The 27,874-nt window shown below is 33.8% G+C and overlaps 1 long non-coding RNA gene across 2 annotated transcripts in view; it reads right to left on the bottom strand.

Moving 5' to 3' along the window:
- The window catches only part of LOC102163618 (uncharacterized), a 501,092-nt gene that overhangs the window by 142,791 nt on the left and 330,427 nt on the right, over positions 1–27,874 (bottom strand). The window contains exon 21 of one of the 2 annotated variants that reach the window (XR_014812954.1): positions 9,951–9,989. The exons of the other annotated variant lie outside the window; for it this stretch is intronic. This is a non-coding gene — a long non-coding RNA (uncharacterized LOC102163618). The remainder of the gene's footprint in view (positions 1–9,950; positions 9,990–27,874) is intronic. 2 annotated transcript variants of the gene reach the window in all.

Below are 27,874 nucleotides of genomic sequence, written 5' to 3'. Positions count from 1 at the left end.
GGTATAGCTTGTTCTTGAGAAGCTGGTTAAATATAGATACTGTGGGGCAGTCTGATTCAAGGGCTCTCTAAGATTCTGCATGGGTGAATAGCATTGCTGTGGTAAGAATATAATGGCTGTTCCTACCAGCAGAGCGAATTTTAGCTACTAGATAAAAGATGTAAATTCAGGTCAATGCTTTGGTACAAAAAAACAATGTTATTAGGAAGCTACAAAGTTTTCCCTTCCCTACTTGAGATTTCTCTTTTTTAGTGAATTAATATTTTTAAAGGGTTGAATTTATAAATTTAAGTTCAAAAAAATTATACATCAAAATGCACATGCTTTGCAAATCAACGCAGTGAAAGCAAATGGAAAACATACCCATGAATCAGAGAATTATGATCACACCTTTTTTTATTTTTGAAAACAGAACCCTATTAAATTATAATCACTTAGAAAATATTTTTCATTATTTACAATCCCTTAAAGCAGAATAGGAATCAAAATCATTTCAAAATCAAAATCATTTCAAAATTCCCATGCATTATATAATTCTACTTGAGTATAAACTCTTTTTTTTTAATAAGTGAGGGAGATTCCCCAATGTAAATATATATCTGCCTCCATAATTTTATATCATGTTGACACATCTTGGGACAGTTTACATCATTTTCTTACAGATAAGAATATTCAGGTAATTCCAAAGAGTCCCTCAAAATAGTGTCTAGTTTTTCTTTTACTAGACTTGCATATAGTTACAACCAAAAAAACACAAAAATATAATGCAAGCAAAGAGGCACTAAAATATTCACAAAGCATAAGTCTATTTAATTGACTATTTTAAGGCTATTTGCTGCATATGAATTTTCCTGTTCATGAGTAGTGACTACAGATGAGAATTTCTAAAAGGTTACATAATATAAAGTAATCTCAAAGATTTGACCAAACGTGGTGGCTATAGGACTATGCTTCTTTTTTTATAATGATTTTTATTTTTTCAATTATAGCTGGTTTACAGTGTTCTGTCAATTTTCTGCTATACAGCAAGGTGACCCAGTTTCACATACATGTATACATTCATTTTTCTCATATTATCATGCTCCATTATAAGTGAATACACATAGTTCCCAGTGCTATACAACAGGATCTCATTGCTTATGCATTCCAAAACAATAGTTTGCATCTATTAGCCCCAAATTCCCAGACCATCCCACTCCTTCCTCTTCCTCCTTGGCAACCACAAGTGTGTTCTCCGTGTACATGAGTTTCTTTTCTGTGGAAAGGTTCATTTGTAATGTATATTAGATTCCAGATATAAATGATATCATATGGTATTTGTCTTTCTCTTTGTGACTTACTTCACTTAGTATGAGAGTTTCTAGTCCCAACCATGTTGCTGCAAATGGCATTATTTTGTTCATTTTTATGGCTGAGTAATATTCCATTATGTATCTATACCACATCTTCTTAATCCAATCATCTGTTGATGGACATTTGGGTTGTATCTATGTCTTGGCTATTGTGAATAGTGCTGCAATGAACATGTGGGTACATGTGTCTTTTTCAAGGAAAGCTTTGTCTGAGTACATGCCCAAGAGAGGATTTCTGTGTCATATTACAGTTCTATGTATAGTTTTCTAAAACATCCATACTGTTTTCCATAGTGGTCATACAATTCTTATCTTCAGGAACTGGGGAACTTCACAAGAGTGCTACACTTTGGTGTAGGATGATAATTCTTGGAATAAATCAAAATGTTATTAAAACAGTATAACCAGCCATCAGTGCATGAGAGGAATGTTGCCAAAAAACAAAGTAAAAAATAAGGTACATTTTTGTGCATGGCGTGAGGGTGTGTTCTAGTTTCATTGATTTGCATGCAGCTGTCCAGGTTTCCCAGCAATACTTGCTGAAAAGACTGTCTTCTTCCCATTTTAAAAAGATTAATTGACTGCAGGTGTCTGGGTTTATTTCTGGGTTCTCTATTATGTTCCATTGGTCTGTCTGTCTGTTTTGGTACCAGTACCACACTGTCTTGATGACTATGGCTTTGTAATATTGCCTGCTCTTTGGGAGAGTTACACCTCCTGCTTGGTTTTTGTTCCTCAGGATTGCTTTGGCAATTTTGGGTCTTTTGTGGTTCCATATAATTTTTGGATTGTTTGTTCCAGTTCTTTGAAAAATGTCATGGGTAATTTGATAGGGATTGCATTGACTCTAAAGATTGCTTTGGGTACTATGGCCATTTTTACAATATTAATTTTTCCAACCCAGAAGCATGGAATATCTTTCTACTTGTTCAAACCTTTAATTTACTTGATTTATGTTTTATACTTCTGAGCATATAAGCCTTTCACCTCCTTGGTCAGGTTTATTCCCAGGTATTATATCTTTTGGGTGCAATTTTAAAAGAGACTATGCTTCTTACATCTCTAAAGGTAGTTGAGTTTACTGATCAAAAGCCACGGCTGTTGCTCTCTGGAATCTACGTTGACACTGAAGGCTGAGACAGTTTCCCATAGTCTGTTGCCTGTTGATGCCTTAGCCAGCAGGGATACCATGGCACTTGGCACATCTGAGCTTGGCAGAAGTAGGACTCCTCTGAGGGATGTCTTGGTCTTATGAATTTCCTAATGGCCTTGCTAAAATTACTTTGCAGCTGATGGCACTCTAAGATGCTTTCACTTAATCTTCCCTCCTTTTCTCTTCCCTTCCTTCCTTCCTCCCTTTCTTGGTGACCAACTTAATTGGCCTCATGGCTCTCCCAGGCTCTCCAGGTACTCTTCCCAGTTTCTCTCACAGATACTTCTCTTAATGCAATTTTTGCATATTTAATCCTAATGTGATATTTATTTCTAAGAGGATCTGAAATAACACACCTAAAAATTTTGTTTTGGACAACATATACAAATATCTATCAATGCTTTCTCCAATGTTTCACCCTAAATGAAGCCAAAATTAAACTAAGAGCAAACTTATACAGGTAGGCACCTAAAATCTGCTGCAGTATTAAAGATGTAAGTAACATTTTTTTTCATCTGATCTTTACTAATTGTGCTCCCAGATTTGAAACATTGTACCCAGATTGTTTAAAAGAGTTCCATGATATTTAGAGACATTTACTGTATAGACCTAGCCATCAATAAGAATGTCTACTAGTTTTTATTTATCAATTTTATTATTTACTCAGCCAACAGTATGGAATGCCTATGTGTCAAGCACTTCTACCTGAACACAACAGATATTCTTCTCTTGTAAATCTTACCTTCTGTATCACAGAGAGGAAGAGGCAAAAATAAATAAAAGTGAAGTACAGAGTCTGTCAGACAGTGAGGAAATGCTATGACAATAATCAAAGCAGATATGAGGTACATAGAGTCCTGATAAAGGAGCAAGATGAAGTGGAATTTTTATTTATTTATTTATTTGTTTTATTTGTTTTCTGTCTTTTTAGGGCTGCACCCACAGCATGTGGAAGGTCTCAGGCAAGGGGTTGAATCAGAGCTGTAGCCGCTGGCCTACACCACAGACACACACCCACAGCAACGCAGGATCTGAACCACCTTTGTGACCTATACCACAGCTCACAGCAATGCCAGATCCTTAACCCACTGAGCAAGGCCAGAGATTGAACCAATCTCCTGGTTCCTAGTTGGATTCGTTTCTGCCACATCACGACAGGAACCTCAAGGTGGAATTTTTAATAGGGAAGAGCTCACTGAAAAGGTAAAATTTGAGCAAAGACCTAAAAGAAGCAAAAGAGTAAGCCATCAGATATCTCACAGAACATTCCAAGCAGAAGAAGCAACAAGTACAAAGACTTTGAGGCAGAAGCATGTATGTAGCGCTCTAGGAAGACAAAGAACTGGCTGGAGCAGTGTGTGGAAGGGGAAGTGTGGTCATAGAGATAATACAGGATTGAGATCTTCTAGAACTTCATACACAGTTGTCAAAGGATCTTACTTTCTCTGAATGGGATAGAAAGCCACTGGAAGTTTTGAGTCAAAATAACACAATAACACAGTAATGAAATAACACTTGCATTCTTGTGTATAGTATAAGCATTGGGGTGGGGGGCAGAAATGGAAGGAAAATGAGTTAGGAGGCTACTTTTAAGAAGAAGAGACAGTGCCTTGGAAACAAGTGAAAGCAGTGTTGATGATGAGGAGTCAAGTGTTGCTGGACATATTTAGTTAGCAGAGGTGATGGGATTTTCAGTCCAGGTAAGATATGGGATGCAAAAGAAAGAGGTAAGAATGACTCTGTTTCTGGTCCCAGCAACTCTAGGATGGAGTGGCCATTCTTTAGACTCAGGTAGGAATAGGCATGTGTGTATGCTCGAGGGCAAGGGGGTGGTGGGGTTGGAGGTTATATGCTAGATATTGTTATTACCAATAACTTCTCTACCACCTAAATCTCAACTCCAAACTACCTCATTCTCAAATATCCTAAATTAAGACCTCACTCTACTCAATATTCCTATTCCTATAAATTATTAAACACGCAAGGTGACATTGAAAACTATCAATCCTACACCCTTTGTACTATCACATTCTCTGCACCACTTTTTTTTTTATTCTGCTGAAATTCTATGCTTTTTATTATAATCAACTCTTTATTTGCGCCCTGAATTCTATTCTCCTTGGCAATTAGTCTTGCTTAGCTTACAGAAGTAGAGAAGGAATAATAAAGAAATTCATAGATATTTTAAGTGTAGGTTGATAAAGAAAAATATACAGAAAAATAGCTTTATCTTTATTAACCTGTCTACCTATATTTTAAAAAATGGTTATGTGCATGCACTCTCCTAAACACTGAAATGTAAACAATGCAAAGGGGCCCTTCCAAGGAGAAGCTTCTCTTAGGTTTGTGTGTGGGTGGGGGCTCACAGGCCTATTTACAAAATTATTCTTTATGAAAATGCCTATTTAAACAATTATTCTAATGAAAATGTAAAATATGATTTATAATCTAGTCTGTGTATGTATGAAATGACCTTTCAAAATTTATAGCTGGAGTAAAGATTATGAATACAGAATGTTACCAAAGTTTAAGAAATGAGCAGAGGGTGAGGAATATTTTCAGTAGCCTGAGGAAATATAATCAGGGACAGAGGAGAAAGAAAGACATAGGCAAAGGAAGGAAAGAGACAACAAAGCAGGGAACAGTGTGAAGAGTGAGAGAATACTGGGTGGAGATAAAACAATGCAATTAAATAGAGAAGGATGTGAATCTATAAAATTTAACTTTGATGTAAGAGATCATTGATGAGTTTTGTAGAAAATTTTCTGTTGAAAGCTAATGGTGGAAGTAAAATTGTATTGAATGATGAAAAGTGGAAAAAATGAGGCTTACAACCATAAACTATTTTATCAATATATTTGATCACGATGATGAGGAAGATAATACTCATAAACAGGAAAGAAGAATGAAGGACATTTTATGATTGACAGGGATTTTGGCTCCATATCACCAAGTAGGAGACTCAGTGAAAAGCAAGAGACTAAAGTGTAAATGTTTTAACTTTGCTCATTCCCTGGAAACCACATGATGACACTTAGTTGTTTAATGTTGCTAGGGATTGCACTGTTAAACAACAATTTTTTTTTTTTTTTTTTACATACAATCTTCTTTGAATCCCAGTTCTTCCACACTGCCAATGTTAGGGTTTTTGATCTTTCCCTGGGACAACGTGTTTGATAGGCTCAGTATTTCCAAATTTTGCCACTGCAAGATTCTTACAGTATTATCACAAGAGATGATTTATTTAAGTCATCACAAAAGAAAATGGTAAGTAGAAATATACTATGTGCCTCAAAAATGTTATGCCTTAATCTCTGGGTGGGGGTGATAGATACACATACTTGGTTATTTTGTAATGGCTCAGTCAGGTAAAAGGTAAAGTTGACCATTTGGGTCCCAAAGGAGAAAAGCTTCAATGAAATGTCATAACTTCAGTCATCTAGATTATAAAAGAGGGTATTAGACCATTTCCTCACTTGAGAAGGAATTACTAATCACAGTCATATAACATAGAAGTACTCATACAACATAAGCAAAATGTATTTTTGCTCCTTCCTCACTCCAGGTTGTATGACAGAAATGCTCTATTTTTTAAATTAAAAGGTAAACCAATTTAGGTAATATTTGACTATGATTTAATATTACATTTAGTAGAAAATAAAAAATAATCTTAAATAAAATTTAATGTAAACTAAAAACTCTTTGGACTGGTATCTATTTCTTTTTGTTATGGATATTCATATCATGTTTTATATAATACCAAATTATTAAAGCGATCTTTGCAAAGGGAAGGGAATTATCCTGGTACTTTGGCAAAGCTTCTAAAAGTAATATTTAATGTACGTCAGAGCCAAACACAAATAATATGAGCAATCTTACAGGTGAAATAACAGCATAACATTTCAGAAAAGTCTTCAGATGGTATCTGCTTTTTTTCTTACACCTATTCATTTAGAGACAAAGATATGATAAGCTAGGCCATTTTTCATTTTGAACTAAAATCTTCATTTATCTTGATTCAATAAATCATTAATTATATTCAATGATTAATGTTAAATTAATGAATTGGTCAATCAAATGAATTTATTTTATTAAATATCTACTATGTAATCACTTTTCTGATTGTTGTTTCTTAAGACAGTAAGCAGAGATAGGAGGGGGTATTAAAGTCAAAAAGGAAGCTAGGGACCAGATTCTGTAGGAAATGTAGGTCATGACCAGCACTAAGTATTTGCTCTAAATATGATGGCTTAACCTAGAAGGACTTGAGAAGGAAAGTAATATCATGTTTGCTGTTGTTGTTTTAAGCACTTAGGGTGTTTAGTGAAGAAATGAGAGTGGAGTGGTACTGTATTAGTTTCTAGAGCTGCATAAAAAATTACTATAACTTGAGTGGCTTAACAGAACAGAAATTTATTGTCTCACAGTTCAGGAGGCTAAAAATCCAAAATCAAGACGTCAGCAGGTTGACTACTGTGGAGGTTTTGAAGGACAAACTTTCTCATGCCTCGCTTCCAGCTTTTGGTATTGCCTGCCATCTTTGATATCCTTGGCTTACAGATCCTTCATGTTAATCTCTACCTCTACCTTCACATTGCCTTCTTCCCTTTGTGTTTCTCTGTGTCCTCTCCGCTTTTCCCAAGGACATCTATCACTGGAGTCCTAAATCCAGAAAGATTTAATTTATAAATCCTTAACCAATTTTATATGAAAATAAACTATTTCCAAAAAATGGTTGCATTCTGAGTTTCCTGGTGGAGATATATTGGGGGAGGGAGCACTATTCAACCTACAGAGAAAAAAATAAGACTAGGTAAGAGATAATTTCGAGAAACAATAACACTAGGTAGAGAAAAAATAGACTAGGTAAGAGGTGGTAGAGAAAAAATAAGACTAGGTAATTTTAACAATCCAGGTAAAAATGATGATGATGTCTTAGACTGTGATGTCTAAGATGGGATCATGATATGTGATCATATTTACAATATTTACAGCCAACAGAACTTGCTGAGGTAATGAGGAAAAAAATCAAAAATGTAATTCAAGCCAGGCCTACTGGACAAATAATAGTGAAGTTTACTCAGGTAGGGAAAAGTAAGAGAGAGGTCGCTTTACCGGGAAATGCATTAGCATTTCTGCTTTAGACATATCAAAGGTGTGATATATATTAAAAACTCAAGGTGAAATACTAATTTGAAAGTTGAATATTAGAAAGACCGTTGTCATATTTGTTACTGGAATAAAATTTCGGAAATAAAAACTCCAGCAATTGATTTTTTCATTTGTAGAGAAAAGCACCTCTCTCTCTTTTTTTATTTTTATTTTTTCTATAGTTACACAATTTGCACATGGTGACACTGGCCCATTCAGAGTCAAGTAACACATTTTCCTTCCTGCTCTATGTCAAGGCCAAGAAAGGTCCATATATTCTGAAAATGACTATCAAGCACCTTTTTATTAGCAGAATATTAAACTAGAAATTATCAAAGCCATGCAATCGTCTGGTCTGCTCTTTGTTCCCACCACACCATTTGTCAAGTGTGTGGCTTTGAGGAAGTAACTTAGGCTCTCAGAAGCAGACATCCCTCATATTAAAATAGGGACAATTATAGTACCTACTTCTCAGAGAGACTACATATAAGATTACCAGCTCATAGTATGTATTTATAAATATTTGCCTTTGTCATTTTTCTGCATATTTAAAAATAATTTCACAGACCCTCCTCATACATTATACATATACATTATACATTTAAAAGAAACAAAATTAAATAAACTGTCCATTCAGTAAAGAAAAAAGATGAAAGTAACATGTTGAGGAGCATGAAGAGCAATTTATAATAGTTTTCAGGTCTAAGAGTTTAACCTAAGAGAAGCTAAACTTATTTCTTTCAGATTAATAGTGTTTGTATGGAGACAAAGAAGAATGCTCTAATTTAAATCCTTAGCTCACAATCCTGTATTAGATCACTAAATGCTGCAGTTTGCCAATTTAGCATTTTTATTTCATGGCTTCCTTAAATAACTAAAAAGTGAGACATTGAGGATATACAAACATTTTATTAATACACATCCTAATAGCATCTCCTGATTCTAATTGCTAAACAACATCTCTAGGTACTGACTGCACTTGAGATCTCATCATCATCCGGAAGTTTTCTGCAATTATACTTACCCACAACTTCAGCCACCAGACACATACATCTCCAAGTTCATTTAAAAAGCTAACATCATGCTTGTGCCTCTTTCATTTCATAAAAGTAAATAAAAATTACTAAAGAAAAATAAACTAAAAGAAGTAAATTAATAAACTGAAAAAGAGAAAAGATGTTTCAAAGACAGTCAAAATTTCCATTGGATTAGCCCAGCAGATGTAGAGAGGAAGCAGGTGAAAGAGGATGGAGAGAATGAATATTTATGGAATAACCACTAAATGCAAAGGTTTTTATGAAGAGTATTTCATTTTAGCATTGCCGCTTGTGGTAAGGAGTCATTTTCCTCACTCTGCATTCTAAAGATGTCAGACTGTGAGTTTAAACAGATCAAGGTGTAAAGCTTTAAGTACTAGAGCTTAAAGTCAAATCCCAAACTATCTGACCTTAGTGAATCTAGAGTATAATCTATTTTACTAAATTGCAAAATGGATATAAGAGAAATAAGTCACTAATATAGGACTTACATATAGTATGCACTCTCCAACAATTCCTACTTTATTGTGTATGTGTGTGTGGGGGGGAAGCATGAACATGAATAAGCGGTCAGGAATAAATAGATTTTAGCAACACATTACTGAGAACAAATTATTGATCAGATTTTAATGGGTCTAATGTTCATTCTTGTTTTTTTCCACAGGAAATTTTGCATCACTTAGAAAACCACTCCTCTACTCATCACTCTTTCATAATTATGTTTTCTATCTTATTTGTCTTAGGATAAGGGAAAGAATTTATGACCTCTTTGTAAGTTTGCATAACTTCAAACTTGGAGATAAATTATGTTAACATATTACAGATTATGTCTTAATTGTGTTTGACCAGGTGGATTATACTAACACACAATTTTTCTGTAAAACAGTTTATAGTGATTTTTATTCCTCTGTTCTTCAGGCAATAATATTTTATGTGAAAGTGTCAAAATAATTTTTATGAGTGCAGCTTGACTTTCTGTTTAAAAATATGTTTCATTCCACTGATAGAAGAGAGCTAAGAAATTCTGAACCTGCAGTCAATACAAACTAATTAGAGAAAAAGGGGCAAAGGAATATTATTGCAGTAGATCTTTCATTACAGAACACAGAATACCTGAGAGAATTAATTCCACCTGAGATCCAATATTTGAGATTGAAATCAGATCCACGTTCAGTACAAACCAAGTAACATTTTAAAATATTTTGTAAAGCTTTCAGAATGGAAAGAAAAATAAAAACATAAAAATACTCATCCTACCTTCACAGAAAAACATCTGACTGATTGTAGACTTTCCATCTGCAACACAACATTCTAAAATGTAATGGAACAATACTTTCAAATATTAAGAAAAAAAAATATTCCTAGTCTTAAACTAGTCTAAGTCTAAGAGCCAATAAAAGCATATTGGCCTTTAAAGCAGATACACACACACACATATTTTCAATTAGAAAGAAATATTTAAATTAGTTCAACAAAGTGACAAAGTAATCAAAAGAGGAGGAGGATGCAGGAACCAAGAAACAAAAATTAAAAATAAGATGATTATTACCCAGATGAAGTAAAGCAGTATTAATAAAATCTTGTTTTTTTTAATTGAGCCTCATTTAAGCAAATATACATTTATACACACAACATGTGTGTGTGTGTGTGTGTGTGTGTATACAGTTTTTAAGGGCCATATCTGCAGCATATGGAAGTTTCCAGGCTAGGGATAGAATGGGTGTTGTAGCCACAGGCCACAACCACAGCCACAACAACTCTACATCTGAGCCGAGTCTGTGACCTACACCACAGCTCATGGCAATGCTGGATCCTTGACCCAGTGAGTCAGGCCAGGGATCAACCCGCATCTTCATGGATACTAGTTGGGTTTGTTACCATTGAACCACCACAGGAACTCCTATTTTTAATTTATATATATATATGTAAATGATATTTATATATTTATTTTTAAAATCTATTTTACTGAAGTATGGTTGACTTACATCATTGTGTTAGTTTCTGCTGTATAGCAAAGTGAATTCAGTTTATATACATATATTCTTTCCCATTATGGTTTATTGCAGGATATTGAATATAGTTCCTTGTGCTTTACAGTAGGACCTTGTTGTTTATCCATTCTATATATAATAGTTTAAGTAATGATATTTTAATTAAATGTGGTAGCATAATTACAGCAAATAATAATCACACAATTATATTTAAATATTGGTTATCTATATTCCGTATTTGGAATCAGGCTACAGTGAGAAATTACTGAATTGTAGATAGCTCACACAAAGTAAACACAATTGACAATGTAAGACAATAATATATGTAATAAACTTTGCTAGTAAGAGCAGAAGAATTTTAGAATAATTTTCTTGTCTTTCATATTAAGTCTGCTAGGTAGCAAAATATTGACATAGTTTCCAGTACAGGAAATACAAAAAATTTAGAACAGTCTTTCTTTTTTTAAATAAAGCTATATGGTTTAAATTTTAAAATTGAGAAATCCTTAATATTTGGAAATTTTATCACCAATCAACCCCACTAAAGTACATGAAATTTTATTATCATGTTATATTTATTTTTTAATATAAAAAGTTAATATGAGTTGAGACCCAACCATAGACCAGGTATTGTTCTAAGTACCATACATTTATAAATTAAGTATTTTTTTTTGTCTTTCTCCCTTTTCTAGGGCCACTCCCGTGGGATATGCAGGTTTCCAGGCTAGGGTTCTAATTGGAGCTGTAGCCACCAGCCTATGCCAGAGGCACAGCAATGACAGATCTGAGCCGCATCTGCAACCTACACCACAGCTCATGGCAACGCTGGATCTTTAACCCGCTGAGCAAGGCCAGGGACCGAACCCACAACCTGATGTTCCTAGTTGGGTTTGTTAACCACTAAGCCACGACAGGAAGTAAATCTTGACATCAGGACATGAAATAGGTACTATTATCATCCCTATTTTGGAGATGAGGAAACTGAGGCACATACAGGTATATTAACTCTCCCACATCACACAGATGTCATCTGAAAGCCAGTGTCTTGAACACAAGCAATTAGACTTCAAAGCTCCTAACCACGATGTCATTGTCTGCTACTTGCGGTGATGAAATTTTTAAATTCATGTAACTAGGCAAAAATGGAAGAAACTGCATTGAAATTGGCTAGAAAGAATAAACGAAATGAGAGCACCAATATGAACCTACACATATAGCAAATGGACTCAATTAGTGCTGGTCAGTCATGTCAAGGTGCTGTAAACAGAGTCTTAGGATGTTCATTGAGAATTTGATATTTGAGTAAATAACTGAAGGGAATGAGGGAGTTATTCATGTGATAGCTGTGAGAAAATAATTCTAGGCAGAAGGAAAACCTGGAACATTGACCTCTAATTGGTAAATGGAAACTTCTTGATATGTTCATGAATACAAATGTCACTCTTTGGTTGGAGTGAGTGGATCTGAGGTTTTGTTATGAGAGACAGAGAGATAGAAAGAGAGAGAGAGAGACAGCATGGCAGGGATTTGGGAAGAGTTGCAACATGACTTAGAAATTTATTTTTAAAATACCATTCTTGTTGAATGTTTTAACAATAGAATACACAGAGGCAAATAAGGAACTAATACATTAATCCAGATGGGAGAGGAAGATGGCTCAGAACTCAGACATAGAGATGAAATATTTGCATTCTAGATATATTTTAAAGAGAGTCAGCAGAAATTGCTGTTGGATTGGATGTAGGGTAAGGCAAGAAATGTCTAATCAATGAGATTTCAAGGATTTTGGTCTCAGGGAATTAAAGGATGGAGTTGCCAATTACTGAGATGGGGAACAGGGTAAAGCAATTTGGAGGGGAAGAATGGAAGGTTTGTTTTTTTTCCCCATAGTTAAACATTTATTTACTTTGTATCAACATAGTAGGTGGCTATAGATTAAAAATCTAGAATAGCAGAAATACTAGTGTCATGTCTTTATCTCTGTGATTGGTTTAGAAGATGATTTGGCCTAATCTAAGATGATAGAAGTTAGGATAAAGAGAAAGGGGAAAATATTTAAAAGATATAATTGATGGGTCTTATGACTGATGCTCAGAGAAGGATGAAAGGATAGAGGGAAAATGGGAAATTATTAAGTTGCATTTATTTAAGAATATTTTTATGAAAAATTTATAAATTATCACAAAAATCTTTAAGGTGAGATCAAATTCTGTCAGTTTTATTATTTTGTTAAATCTGGCTCCCAAATAATTTTGTAAGCATAAGTTTTGAGAATTTTGTATTGCCTTATAGAACACCATTTCTTACTTACGCTGCCCTCATAGAACTTTGATACTGCTTACCAGTTTTATAGCATTCTGAGTAAGAGTCCATCACATCATGTTCTTCTACTCATATTTTAAACAATAGAATCCAATGTAATTTAGAAAATGTTAAAATTCAATTTTTATTATTTAAGCAGGAGGAGCACAACTTTATTGTCCTGTGCTTAGCAATACTGACAAAAAAGAATAATCTGTACTATTTTATTTTCAGTATAACTTTTTATCATAGTGGTATATATTACAAGATATGTTTGATAATTATACAATACTATATTTTGATCTCTCAATATTATGACCTGTTTTACTCTCTCTGACACTTGGTTTTCATGCTGATTTTTGTTTGTATTTGCTACAGTTCTGTTGGTTGCTTATTTTCAAACTTTTCATTACTTTAAATTTTTTTCTCATAGATGTTTATCTTTTTTAAAGACAGGATTCAGGATTGCTATTTTGCTGTTACTTAATGTTCTTTATCTTTACTAAAATAATCTATGTTTGTTATGACAGCTATTTTCATTTTAACTGAATTAAAATATATGTATATTGCTGCAAATTAAAGATAATATTTATATTCCATATCTTACACAGAAAATAACATGTGCTGTCAAGTCTTTAGCTTTTCCATATTTGAAATATTTACAAATATACCCAACTTCTCTAGTAAATGAAGAACATATGTTGTAATACTGAGATGGAAAGAGGAGGCTTATTAAAATCCAAGAGAGGATAACTCTATTTAACGTTATGCCACTAGGAAAGAAAACACTATTTAGGAATAAACTAACTATAAGATTAATGATCATTCTTATATTAACTCATTTAATTTATCCAATAGTCCTATAAGACTGATCGTATTAAATTTCCATTTAACATATGAAGAACAGAGAGACTGGGTGATTAGGCAAGAACACACAACTGGAAGTTAGAAGAGCCAGGATTCCACACAGTGTCCCTGTAGGACACCACTGAGCAATTCTACCTCACAGCAAAGGATGACAGTATATGACTCACGAAGGGTTCTTTTTCTTATGACTTAATATGGATGAGCTTCTGCCATGAATGTATTATGACTGGCTTTTGAGCTTCTCAGAAGCACTAATTACTAATGTCTGTGTTCTTAATTTGGATTGTTTTGTTTGTTCCTCTAAATTTTATTTTTTAATTTTTAAAATTATAGTTGATTTACAATTTTGTGGACATATATATATATATATGTATGTATATATATATATATATATATATATATATATATATACATACATATATATATATATGTTCTTTTTTATATTCTTTTCCATCATGGTGTATCCCAGGAGATTGGATATAGTTCCCTGTGTTATACTGTAGGACCTTGTTGTTTATCCATACTAAGCATAATAGCTTACATCTACCAACCCCAAACTCCCAGTCCATCCCATTCCCTCTCCTTACCCCTTGGCAACCACAAGTCTGTTCTCTATGTCTATGAGTGTGTTTCTGTTTTGTAGCTAGGTTCATTTGTGCCATATTTTAGATTTCACATATAAGTTATATCATATGGCATTTGTCCTCTTTCTGACTCACTTCACTTATGAGAATCTCTAGTTTCAACCATATTGTGGCAAATGGCGTTATATTGTTCTTTTTATGACTAATATTCTACTGTATATATGTACCATATTTTCTTTATCCACTTAATCAATTTCTTAATCTTGTTGATGGATATTTAGGGTGCTTTCATGTCTTGGCTAATGTGAATAGTGCTCCTATGAACATAGGTGTGCACATATTTTTTGAATTATATATATATATAGTTTTGTCTAGATATATTCCCAGGAGCGGGATTGATGGATCATACATAGTTCTACCTTTAGTTTCCTGAGGAACCTCGACACTGTTTTCTGTAGTGGTTGGATCAACTTACATTCCCACCCACCAAAAGTGTAGGAGGGTTCCCTTTTCTCTATATCTTCTTCAACATTTGTTATTTGTAGACTTTTTAATGATGGTCATTCTGACAGGTATGAGGTAGTTTCTCATTATAGTTTTGATTTGCACTTATCAATTAGTGATGTTGAGAATCTTTTCATGTGCCTACTGGCCATCTATAGCTCTTATTTGGAGAAATGTCTATTTAGGTCTTCTGCCCATTTTTTGGTTGGGTTGCTTGTTTTTTGTTGTTGTTGTTGAGTTGTATAAGTTGTTTGTATGTTTTAAAGATTAAGTCCTTGCCAGTCACGTCATTTGCAAATATTTTCTCCCATTAAGTGGGTTGTCTTTTTGCTTTTTCTTATTTTATTTTCTGGGTAAGACAAATATCTGACATTGACATAGGTGTATTATTAAATGTATATTCATATATTAAAAGGATTTTGCTTAGCACTTTGACTTTTATATCATATTGCATACTTTTGCTACTCCCTAGATATAATATTGATGTCTTCTTTTTTAAATAGCGAATTATAATCACTGTCATTTGTTTTTATACCATTAATATGCTATATATTGGTTTGTTAATATGAAAAATATTTAACCTAATAATATGTTAAGTAAAATTTATTTTCTCAGGTACAGTGTTCTTTTAATTTCTCCTGACATTGATTTAATATTTCATTATACTGAGCTTTTGTGTTATAAATGGAGCAATGCTTCTTGTGGTTTTGGTAATCTTAAACACTCTGATGTAAGCCAAAATGATTATTGTATAAATTAGAATTGAAATGAGAGAGTAGGATGATTTGTATATAAAACACTAATGATATACAATTATTCACTCACAACAGGCATACTTTGTCTTTCTGTATATTCATTCATCATCGAGAATCATCTATATCAGCACAACACTGCAGAGTTTTGGCATCGTAATTTACGATGCTTAGAATTACACGCATTGGAAGACTATTTTTACACGTTTTAAACAGATGGTTTTATATCAAAAATTTTTGTAAAGACAGAGAACAAACAGAAATAAGTTATTTTGGCCAAACTGTGTTTCACTGTGTGAATTTCTGCAAACTCAAGCATATTGAGGGTATTTCTCTCTGAAATTTTATTTTACAACTTAGAGATGCATATATGTCAGTTGCAAAAACTCCAACTGCATCACACACTTTAAAACACTGATTCTTTATGATAACCAATTTGTTAAAATATTTCACATGAATTTTCAGGATAATTACTGTAAAAAAATAGGTTGCAAGAATTTTCTTTATGGGAACTCACCATGGAATGTCTATTTTTCTGACTGAATTGTAGGCTGTTAGGAAAATACTAAACCTTTGTCTTCAGTTCTGTGCTGAGTGTACAGTATCAAGATGTAACCTGTGGTTAGATTAGACCAGTGAAATGCTATCATAAAAAGGGGATATTTGTGGGAGTTCCCTTTGTGGCTCAGTGGTTAATGAACCAGACTAGGATCCATGAAGTTTCAGGTTCCATCACTGGCCTTGCTGAGTGGGTCAAGGATCTGGCGTTGCCATGAGCTGTGGCGTAGGTCAGAGATATGGCTAGGATCCCATGTTGCTATGGCGTAAGCTGTCAGCTGTACCTGTAATTGGACCCCTAGCCTAGGAACTTCCATATGCCACCAGTTGCAGCCCCCCAAAAAAATTTTAAAAAAGCGAAAATTTGCATATTGATAAAGGAACATAGTATAATAACCTACTATATAAGTGAATTAGGAAAGTTAAATCCCTATCTATGTTACAGTTAAACAAAAGCTTTACAAAGTTACAATCTTATGAATCTCTAAAATTTAAGAATTGAGCTTAAATGATATTAAATTATTCTCTGGTTGTAATATCCTATGATTCCTAAAGAATTAAGACATTTATAGAGAAACCTATTAACTTCTTAGGAAGCACCGACCTTGCTTGTAAAATGCTTCATCAAAAAAAAAAAGTAGGTGGTGATAGAATATTTTGAAAAACATGCTTAGAAATATTGGTCTCATGTAAGCATAATTGAAGCATAATGAAGAAAGGCTTTCTGTCATAAAAAGGTAGAGAGTAAATAACAAAAACTGCAAAGCTTTTAGGCAATGTCTGCATAAAAATAAAAGGAACAAATAGTATACTGTAGGAAATGTTTTAGATTTCTGTCACTTATTCAGTATTACAAGCTTGCTTATTTATTTATTTATTTATTTATTTATTTATTTATTTATTCATTTATCTACTTTATTTTTAGAGGTATATCTGTGGTATATGGAAATTCCCAGGCTAGGGGTTGAATTGGAACTGCAGCTGCAAGCCTATACCACAGCTACGGCAACACCAGATCCTAGCTGCATCTGTGACCCACACTGCAGCTTGTGGCAATGCTGGATCCTTAATCTGCTGTGGAGGCCAGGGATTGAACTCACATCCTCATTGGACATTGTTTTATTCTTAATTCGCTGAGCCACAATAGGAACTCCTACATGTTTTTTTGATACATTAACCTGGTAAAAACATTAAAAACACCACCACAAACATGAAAAATCATTTATTCAGGCTTTATGTTAAATTCGTTTAATTTCTACTAATAAGCAATTGGAAGCAAACAAATGTGTATGTGCATGTGTGTGTGTGTGTGTGTGTGTGTGTGTGTATTTTAATTCTAACAGGTACAGCATGTCTTTCGAATTAGAATGGTTTCTTCAATAAATTCAAAAGCCTTTCAAATAACTGGTAGATAGAATGAAACTATATTTATTTGTCCCTCTTAGATAGCATTGGAGCAAAATGGATGAGCACAGTATAGTATTGTATTATAGGCCAATTTATTGTAACAAGGAAGATTATTTTTTGTGTTAAAAGCAGTAGGCTTCAGGAGATGCCTTTGTGTATGAAAAACAATGGCAAAACAAGGATCAAAAGTAAGCCCTCAGAATGAGACAGGGTTCCCTGTTTTCATGATTTTAATTTGACACCAAGGATATTATTAAATCATCTAATATTTCCTATAGTTCTAAAATGAATTGTTCTAATATCATTTATTTAATGTTCTATTTAACATCCAATTGATGAAAAGTTTTAAGAATTTAGATTTAATATATAAATTGTTATAGTTTCCAGTTTATCCCTTTAAAAATTCTTTTTTGATATTGTCCACATATAGCTGAATAAAACATGGAATGACATAAACTTATAGATCATCTTATGCAATATGCCCCCAAACCATTTAGTAAGTATTTATATTCATGAAACTATGTCAAGCAAGGTACTAAACAAAGATGATATGATTACTTCCTTCTACATGTTTTTCCAGAAAAGTTCTCAAATGACTGAAAAAAACATATTGTAATTCATTTATGGATAAAGATTAAATATTTGGATTTTCAGAATTTTTTAGAGAAGAAAGAATAAAAATATGGATAGTTTAGAAATATTCACAATTAGTATTCCCATGTGACATTTATTGATGCTGGGGTACATATAGCATTTAAATGTTTACTATCTAAATACGGTATATTCTGAAGTAACTCTGATTTTTAACAAAATTACATTACCAAATATGGGACACTCCTTATTTTCGGAAGCCCCTAAAACCTAGAGATATATTAATTTTGTATAAAACATTTGATTTTTATGTACAAATAATTACATTTAGAACATCTCACTTTACTCATGTAAGCACTTATCTTTATAAAATCCAGAAAACAAGTAAATATTGATAAGTATGAATGCTGAAACCTCAGTGTTAGTGTTCATTCTTGAAAGGTGGCAGGAAATGAACTATTAAGAAAGAAAATGACATGGTAACCAAGTAGATAATAGTAAAGGTTTACAATCCATAGTGAAATATCAAAAAGCTAAGAATTACTATATATAGTATCCAATGAATCCCACATCATTTTACTTTCCCTTATATGAGACATTTTAAAAAGTAATTTTGGTTCTATTTTAGTTCCATAGATGGTAAAAATGTGGTTATTATAGGAAATCAAAAAGTTTGCTATAAAAATATACATATTAAATAATAATATTTTGTAAAAAAATTGAATTTAGTTTCCTGAGGACACCAATGTACTATATCTAACCCAGAATTGTTGAATGATATAGGCTTAGAATCAGTATTAATGATCTTACATGATAAACAAATTAATTAAAGATATTTATAAAATGAAAGTCTTAATATTTTGTTGCTAATTTTTTATTATATAGGGTCAAGTATATAAAATGTGTTGTGCTTAATACAGTAGGATTTTGGAGATCAACACATTTTAATGTCTAGAATTCTTCCCAGAAAATTACATGAATGTGGCATCTTTAGAGCAATTAATTGCCAATTTTATATATATTGCATGACATGAATAGATTATAAGGAATGAAAATATCAATACAAAGATATTATCTGACATAAACATTTCTAATACAAGAGTCTTCCATGCCATTGTTCGTTTTTTTCTTTCTTTTAATCAAGCTGTGAAAAGAACTCTGAGAAATAGGCCACCATCTAAGCACAAGGAGAATTACATATAGTAGAGCTATAACCAGCACAGCATTTCATTCAAGAAGACTGCTTCAAGACTTCACTTAAAATTATCAGGGGCACATTATCTGGGTACACAACAAGAAGCAATTATTGGTTTAATTAGCCAGCATTCTCCACATCGCCCTCTTTCTCTTTGTTCAATTGCCAGGCAATTTTCTACAATCATTAAGCAAGGGAACTATAATTCCACAATGACCTAATCTACAGCTCCTTCTTATCACACTGGAATATTTTAAAGTTATTTATGACTGTCCTCAATAAGAACTAAACCCACTGGGCAGAAAACACTCTAGGCTTAAAAATTCAATATTCATTGACATATTATAAATCTTGATTATATTTAATAAGTCAGTATGTATTATTTTGGATAAATATTTGCCATGAAATTAGGTTAAATATATTTGATTGAAAAGGAACATATGTGACCTATTTTACAGTTCATTAAAATTCTATAAATAACTGATATATCTTTTAGAAGTATACATGTATGAGAGTGAAAATGTGGAACTAAATTTTAAAAAGTAAAGAAATCTTAACGTCCAACTTACTGTAAACAAAATATAGACCAATAGTCTTATTCTAAGATGTTTATCAAACTCTTGGAAATAGTCAAGTGAAATTATTTGTTCATGATGGTAACCATTGATTTAGGTGAATTCCTAAAATTTAAATTGTAATGAGAACTTCCTAACCTGGCTTTAGAAAACAAGAGTAAATTAACACATATAAAATTGTTTTTTTTCTGTGAGGCTATAGTTAATATAGGTGTCTCTGTGGTGTAAGAACATACAGTGGAAGATTTAGAAGAGGTAAAAATGATGTTCTCTGTGAAATAATTCATAAAGCAGGGATTGGGTCATGAGCTGTTCTGCAGGTAATTTCCAGGGTAATGAAGGGTCTGGTCATTCATTTAGGCAGTAGTATAATTCTTACCTCACTGTACCTCATAGGGGCTATGAACATTTTTCACAATGATCTCCAACACGTAGAGATAATACTCGTAAGAACCCCATTATGTTACAGAAGCCCTGTCTAGAATCTGTGTTATAGAAGGTAAAAATCATGCTGTATCCATCAACCTTCAAAGGCTGAAATGATCTAGTTTGAGAACCAGTTCTTTTTGTTTTGTTTTTTGTTTGTCTGTTTGTTTTGGTTTGGTTTGGTTTGGTTTTGGCCATGCCTGCAGCATATGAAAGTTCCTGAGCCAGGAATCAAACTTATACCACAGCAGTGATACAAGCTACTGCAGTGACAAAGCCTGAATCCTTAACCCGCTGTGCCACAAGAGAATCTCGAGGACCATTTCTATATCTGAGTTTCTCCTCTCCACTGCTTCAAACGAAAGAGTATTTCTTCCTAGTTCTCTCACCACCCAGTCCACACTTAACTCCTCTATTGATGACCACATTTCTGCCCCTGCCAATCATCCCTGAAGCTAAAATAATGGCCTATTTTGATCACATGATGCTTTAGATTTCTATTATCTTTTCCAGCAATAATAAGCAGCATATTTAGATCTGCTTTTCTTTTGAATTTGAAATGAAAATAGAAAAAAAGGAGCGGTAAAAGTGATTATAAAAATAAAAATACTCTCCCAAAGAAACAATTTTGTTATAATAAATTATATGAGAAGTTCCTGTTGTGGCATGGCAGTAGTTAACCTGACTAGTATCCATGAGGATGTGGATTTGATCCTTGGCCTCACTCAGTTGGATAAGGATCCAGCATTGCTGTGAGTGGTGGTGTAGGTCGCAAAAGTGGCTTGGATCTGGTGTTGCTGTGGTTGTGACTCTGGCATACGCCTGCTGATACAGCTCTGATTCAACCCATAGCCAGGGAACTTCATACGCCACAGGTGCCACTCTAAAAAGAAAATAAATAAATAAATTATGTGATATCCAAATGAGTTGATGAGTACCATTAAGTAACTCTAGTGTTGTCAGTCTTTACCAAGTAGCTGGCAATTATACATCTATGTGGTGCATGTATATGTGTTTTAGATTTTTAATTACTAAATAATACACACATCATTTTGTTGTAAGAGATTCTACAGACGTGGAAATACAGATAAATGTGAAAGTTTCCTTTCCACTACCTCCTCTGTCCCCCAGGGAAAAGTACCATGAACTCTGGTATCTGTGTATCTTCATCCTGTTTCAACATGTTTATTATAGATAACCCCAAAATATATCAATGTCATTTACACAAGGTTTACATAAGAGGAAATAAACATATGTATCTGTGATATTTTTAATATTCGCTTTGCAGATCTCTCTAAAACTGTTTCTATCTCTCTAAAATTGTTTTAAATTGTAAAATAGTATTCTATACAGTAGATTTTATATCTATAGCCTAAATAGCATATAATTTATTCACACTCTCACATATGACAAATATCTGGGTTGTTTTCACTGTTGCACTGAGCATATTTATACCTAATTTTTAGACACAAGTGCAATAAATTACTTAAGGAATCTTACTTAGTACTTAGAAACAACCTCAAAGTTGCTCAACATCACATATATATTTTGAAATATTTTTCCTTTAAATCTTAATTTATAGTATTATTAGAATATAATTTAGACTTCATATTGAAAATTTGGGGCATTAATTAAAATTAATCAATTTTAAATACTTGAAAATGTGTATTTCTAATTTGCTGAGTAATGCATAATATATGTGGTTGGCCTTGTTAATTATGAACACAGATTTTAAATTATTCATATATTTTATGTTCTATTCATTTTCAATTTACAAAACATTTTTGAGGTGGCTTAAAATATAAACCACCATGATGTTGGATATATTAAAATTTTTCTACATTCTGAACAACAATTTATTTTATCAAAATTTTATCATTTATCATTTTAACATTTTTACTTTGAGATGTGGCCATTTTTTTTTTTTTTTTGGTCTTTTGTCTTTTTAGGGCCTCGCCTGTGGCATATGGAAATTCCCAGCTAGGGATCAAATCAGAGCTACAGCTGCCACCCTATGCCACAGCAACACCAGATCCAAGCTGCATCTGTGGCCTATACCACAGCTCACAGAAACACTGGATACTTAACCCACTGAGTAAGGCCAGGGATCGAACCTGCATCTTCATGGATACTAGTTGGGTTCATTAACCACTGAGCCATGATGAACTCCAAGATGTGGCTCTTTTAAACAGCATATAGCACTTTGTTTTAATCTCAAGCATATTGGCTACTAACGAGTTAAGACATTTTGTACTCCCATCATGGCATTTCGTATATCTCATTTGGCAAAATTTCTTTATTTTTCCCTCCCTCTTTGTCCATTCATTCCTCCCTCTCTTCCTTAATTTGTCCTTTCACTCTCTTTTAAGATAGAATAGGTTTTCTAGTTTTCTTGATTCCAGCTTTTATTCATTCAGTAATTGTATGTATCAGGTGTGATCTTCTAATTGTCATCCTCTAGTTTTGTTACCCACGTTTAGAAAAAACAGATTGACATTTAGTATTAAGAAGTATCACTGAGATCTCTGAAGATATTTATAAATCTCCTTCTATTTTCCAGAGTTACAAAGAAATCTTTGCATAATTCCTATTCCTTCGTTAATTTAACCTTCAGAAGTTCAGATTCTTCTCTCTAATACAGGTGTAATTATACCTATATTATAGAATTATTATAATGATTGAGATAGCAGGTAGTTGTGCCTATGTTTATCACCTGAAATGTGATAATTAGCCAATTACATTTCTTTTATCCCCATTTCTTTTTTTTAAATCAATGTATGTATTTTATGATTAACAGAGTTATGGATATTGTTTTTTAAATGGCATATAGGATTATAATATTTGTATGCTAAAGCTTAGTTTTACTCTTCAAATCATTTCAATATCCCTCTCTACTGTTCAGGATGATAAGGCCATGTACAGGAAATAGGATTATGATATACCATTGATCTTTCATAAGAATAATAACAAATTATGAAATTATTAAATTATACCAGCTACTTTGTGCATAAACACATAGTACTCAGTACTTGAAATTTTTTTTTTTAATTTTTAAAATTTTTTGCCTTTTGTCTTTTTAGGGCCGCACCTGCAGCATATGGAGGTTCCCAGGCTAAGGGTCTAATCGGAGCTCTGGCCGCTGGCCTACGCCACAGTCACAGCAACGCCAGATAGGAGCTGCGTATGCGACCTACAGCACAGCTCACCGCAATGCTGTATCCTTAACCCAGTGAGTGAGGCCAGGGATCGAATCCACAACCTCATGGTTTTTAGTTGGATTTGATTCCACTGCACCATGATGGAAACTCCAGTACTTAAGACTATTAAGTACAGTAAGATTTTTATTATCATTTAATTATTGAAAGTGTTGTTTTATCATATCTTTGGTCAGGCTTCTGAGATGTAAAACATTATTAAATATAGTATAATAAATCCTTTTTCATGCTCTGACATTATGAAGTGTTGTAAGTATATAAAGGAAGAAATATGAAAAAAATCAACACAAAAAAGGCACAGTCAATATTTAAAGTGCAGATATTCCTCTTAAAAAATCAAGAGAAAAATAAAAGAATGGGATAGAGAGAAGAGACAGTTAAGTCAGGAGAGGTATGGAATGAAAACAGTAGATGTACTCCTTACATGCAGACAACTGGATTTCCTTTCTCTTGTTTCCATGTTTGGCGCATGACAAAATGACATCCTGGAGCAGAGTTTTGCTGCTCAATGGAGCTGGAGATGAAGGTAGACTTTGGGGTACGTATTCAGAGAGAAGCAAAGTTTTCACATTGGAGAGAGATAGGCTTCCACTGAGCAGCGTGCAGATATTAAAACAAAAAATCCAGGGTTCCCATCATGGCTCAGTGGAAATGAATCTGACTAGTATCTATGAGGATGCAGATTCGATCCCTGGCCTGGCTCAGTGGGTTAAGGATCTGGCGTCGCTGTGAGCTGTGGTGTAGGTGACAGACAAGGCTTGGATCCCGCATTGTTGTGGTTGTGGTTGGCTGCTGTAGCTCTGATTAGACCCCTATCCTGGGAACCTCCATATGCTGCAGGTGTGGCCCTAAAAAGACAAAAAAGTAAAGAAATTACTCACTAAAAAAAAAAAAAAAAAAAAAAAAATCCCCCAAATGAGAAGATTTACTTGAGAATAGGCTATTCTAGCCAGCATATTTGGATACAAACATGGTTAAAATCTGAAATCACTATGGCTTGGGGAATTTAATGTTATTTCACATAAATGAGAACATTTCAAAAATATTATATCTATTTAAAGTATTTTAATTGCAATGTTCATATATTTTTTAACTTTTTAAGACTGTACCTGTGGCACACAGAAATTCCTGGGGCGGAGATTGAATCCTAGCCCCAGCTGCGAACTACACTGCTGCTATAGCAATGCTGGATTCTTTAACCCAATGAGCGAAGCCAGGGATCACACCTGTATTCTCAGGGACAATATATAGGAGTCTTAAAACAGTGAACCACAACAGGAACTCCATGCAGTAAGATTCTTAGTCCACTGTGCCACAGTGGGAATGCTGTGCAATGTCCATATTTTAAAACACCTTTTTTCTGTTTTTCACTCATTCTTGTTGATCATTTTGTTATATCTTTACTTATTAGCTAGGTGCCAAATATAGCATTGCACACTAAAAAGAATCCCATATTTATCATGTACTAGACACATGAAATTTGAAAAGACAGTCACTTCAATAAGTGGTGTTGGGAAAACTGAACAGCTGCCTGTAAAAGAATGAAATTAAAACATTCTCTAATACCATACATGAAAATAAATTCAAAATAGATTAAAGTCCTAAATCTAAGACAAGATGCTTTTTATAACTTTTATATAACTTTATATAACTTTTATAACTTTTTATAACTCTGAGAAGAAAATCGAAACAGAACACTCAAAAATGGGAAAAAGATCTAAGTAGACATTTTTCCAAAGACATACAAATGGCCGAGAAGCCTGTGAAAAGAAGCTCAATATCACTAATTATTAAGGAAATGCAAATCAAAACTACAATGAGTTATCACCTCACACAAGTCAGAATGGCCATCATCAAAATGTCTATAAACAATAAATGCTAGAGAGGGTGTGGAGAAAAGGGAACTCTCCTACACTGTTGGAGGAAATATAAATTGGTAGAACTGCTATGGAGAACACTGTGGAGATTCCTTAAAAAACTAAAAATAGAAAACCATCATATGATACAGCAATCCCACTCCTGGGAAGATATCCTGAAACAAACCTTAATTTGAAAAGATTCATGTACCCCAACGTTCATTGCAGCACTATTTACAATAGCCAAGACGAGAAAGCAACCAAAATGTCCATCAACAGAGGAATAAACAAAGAAGATGTGGTACATATATTGAATGGAATATAATTCAGCCCTAAAAAGAATGAAATAATGCCATTTGCAGCAAATGGATGGACCTAGAGATTATCATACTAAGTGAAGTATGTAAGACAGAGAAAGATATATATCATACAATATCACTTATATGTGGAATCTAATTTTAAAATGATACAAATGAATGTATTTACAAAACAGAAATAGACTCATGAATCTCAAAATCAAACTTATGGTTACCAAAGAGGAAACCTAGGGGAAAGGGATAAATTAGGAGTTTGAGACTGACATATACACATGACTATGTATGAAATAGATATGTAAGAAGGACCTACTATATAACATAGGCAACTCTACTCAATATTCTGTAATAACCTATGTGGGAAAATAATCTGAAAAAGACTGGAGATATATATATATTTCACTTTATGTAAAGTGAAATTCACTTTACAGTACACCTGAAACTAACAAATACAACACTGTAAATCATCCATGTTCCAATAGTTTTTTTTTTTTTTAAAGTTAGCTTTTCTGAACCTGAATTCTTCTTTTGAATATGGACAATAATGTCCTAAGAATTATAGTGGAAATAAATGGAGTAATTTTTTCAGTAGCATGCCAGGCACATATTTGGTTCATAATAAGTTTCCCCACTTAAAACTAGAATCTAATTAGTCACAACAATACGTACAACAAGTATGATTAGGCAGTTACGGTTAAATAGTGCATACCTGAAATTATTTTATTTTTGGTTACATATGTCTGTCTCAGTATTGGACCAAAACTTTTCCTATGCCATTTCTGGTCCAATGCACTGGCAGCGCCCCAACCACAGCCTCAGCACTTGAGGGACACTAGCTTGACTTCCAAATGCCAGCAGCATTGCTTTGTATCTGGGCTCTGTTGCCCCTAGTTCCAACTTTAACACCCATGCAGCAGGCTATACATTCTGTAGAATAAACACCCCCTCCCTCACACTCAGACAGAACTGACAGGGCTGGTCCAGCTCTTTCATCCATCATATGAAATAATTCTGCCATGTGTTTCCTCAATGTCTCCAGTGGCCTCCAGTCGTTCCCACTGGCAGCTGGCAGGATAATGTACCCTTCTCACTTCTCCATTCCTCTCATTTCACCTCTCAAATAAATTCCTTGCACTGAATTTAATCTTGGGGAACACTTCTGGAGAAAACCTGATTTTCTCAATCCTGACCAATGACTGCTAAGCCTAACCTTGTATTAAAATTCCAGTTGCTGTCAACTGTTCCAATTGCCCAATTATTTCAATATCAAGGCTTTTCTTCAAGTGTATTAAGCTCTCTCTTAAACTGGTCATCTGTCCTGCTTCTTTTCAAAGGGTGTGACTCTGCCTGGGAGTAGGTACTAAAAGCAGGATTCTGATTACACAATTTAGGGCTCATTAACAGAAATAGGGCAGTGCCAGCCTGGGGTTCCAGCCTGATTTAGAGCCAGTTGGGTGGTATTTACACCGAGACCTGCCTGTGCACAGTGTGTGAGATATATTTGGCTTTTTCTCGCAGTACTCTCATGCAGCTGGCTCTTTATTGCTGAGGACTACAAAGGAGCAGCCATATGTTCCTTTGTCTCTCACCTGCATCACACCAACCGCAACTGACCATTTCCCTGTCGCAGATACTGCTGCCATTTCAGGCCACCATTGACTACCAGAGTCTTCAAAGAGTCTCAGGAAAGACAGGGTGCATCCTTTACTTCTCTGAGTGCCTGTGGTGGCCATTTGGTTTGTGTGTATGTTGGATGTTGGATAGTCCAGTAAATTTTGCATCTTGAAACATGTTTATGTGAGAAGAAATAAGCACTACCCATTTTTTTTTTTTCCTTTTTAGATGAAACTCTGAATTCTCAAGGACACATGTATCCTCCCTACTTTTAAAGCCAATTCCAAGATTATGATGGGGAAGGTCAGGGTGCAGGGTGGTGGTGGGGAGGGGGTGGGGAGGGAGAGGTACTCACTAATTCTTTTTGTGTAACTGACCACTATCCACCTCTGAATCTTTGTTTTCTTACATAGACAAGTTTATGTGGATTG

The sequence above is a fragment of the Sus scrofa genome, chromosome 8, assembly GCF_054392235.1.
Source record: "Sus scrofa isolate SSC_HxYL_T2T_F1_AM1 chromosome 8, Sscrofa_HxYL_maternal_Yorkshire_Landrace_v2.0, whole genome shotgun sequence".
Taxonomy (NCBI): domain Eukaryota; kingdom Metazoa; phylum Chordata; class Mammalia; order Artiodactyla; family Suidae; genus Sus; species Sus scrofa.
The sequence above is the reverse complement of the archived record's forward strand: the minus strand, read 5'-3'. Positions and strand labels throughout refer to the sequence as shown.